Raw genomic sequence first — 1,168 nt, 5'->3', positions numbered from 1 at the left:
ATCTACCACATCCTCCCCTTTGCTTTCCGAGGTTTTCTCGACTGCCAACCCTTATTTCTGTGTTATTTTCAACGAGCCCCTCATTTCCTATTCTGATTCGCTACATGCATAGCGAGGGCCTCTGTTCTGGCAGTCTTGTTGCCAAAGGGAGCTTAAGAGGGTTCAAAGCTGGTCGACCACTCTGGACATGTCGTAGACACTCGAGTCACGACCCGGGGGTTAAAAAGAAGGTCCCCTTCACCCCGATTAGTCCGAATGGCGCTGGCTACCACCCCCAAGCATAGGAAACAAACACATACCTAACATAAATACCCCAGAAAGTGAATGGGAAAATCGCCCCGCCGGTAGCGTAGTGGTTATCGCACCAGACCAGTATTCTGGAGGTCGTGGGTTCGGATCCCACCTGGCGGGCATTTTTTCTTCACTTTCTTTCTTTCTTTCCAAATTCTTAATCTGTTTCAGTGATCTGCCACATCCTCCCCTTTGCTTTCCGAGGTTTTCTCGACTGCCAACCCTTATTTCTGTGTTATTTTCAACGAGCCCCTCATTTCCTATTCTGATTCGCTATATATATATATATATATATATATATATATATATATATATATATATATATATATATATATATATATATATATATATATATATATATATATATATATATATATATATATATATAGGGTTTGGAAATGAGGGGCTCGTTAGGAAACACAGAAAGAAACGCCGGCAGTCTACAACGCCAAAGAAGGCATAGGGGAGTGGTTAGACTATTTTTTTTACCGTTAGTGATGTTACATTATATTTTTGTATCGACCACCCTCAAGCGTCAGATACAGTTGTAGTAAATATAAATAGCCCAGAAAGTGAAGCAGAACACAGTCGCCCAGATAGCCGAATTGGTAAGGCATTCGAGATCTAATCGAAAGGCGTGGGTTCGGTCCCCACTCTGGGCGCGTGTTTTTCTTTCTTTCTCACGTAATTAATAGTAATAAAAAAATATAATGTAACATCACTAACGGTAAAAAAAAATAGTCTAACCACTCCCCTATGCCTTCTTTGGCGTTGTAGACTGCCGGCGTTTCTTTCTGTGTTTCCTAACGAGCCCCTCATTTCCAAACCCTATTATCGTGCGAAAGCTTAGCGAGGGCCTCGGTTCTGGCAGCCTTGA

General features: G+C 42.0%; 1 non-coding gene across 1 annotated transcript; it reads left to right on the top strand.

The window, feature by feature from the left end:
• Nucleotides 1-338: 338 nt before the first annotated feature.
• Nucleotides 339-411, top strand: Trnat-agu (transfer RNA threonine (anticodon AGU)). The gene has a single exon. It is a non-coding gene; the product is annotated as a tRNA-Thr (tRNA).
• Nucleotides 412-1,168: the final 757 nt, after the last annotated feature.

The sequence above is a fragment of the Haemaphysalis longicornis genome, unplaced genomic scaffold, assembly GCF_048455015.1.
Source record: "Haemaphysalis longicornis isolate Haplotype H1 unplaced genomic scaffold, Haemaphysalis longicornis Haplotype H1 scaffold_1, whole genome shotgun sequence".
NCBI classification, from domain to species: Eukaryota; Metazoa; Arthropoda; class Arachnida; order Ixodida; family Ixodidae; genus Haemaphysalis; species Haemaphysalis longicornis.
The sequence above is the reverse complement of the archived record's forward strand: the minus strand, read 5'-3'. Positions and strand labels throughout refer to the sequence as shown.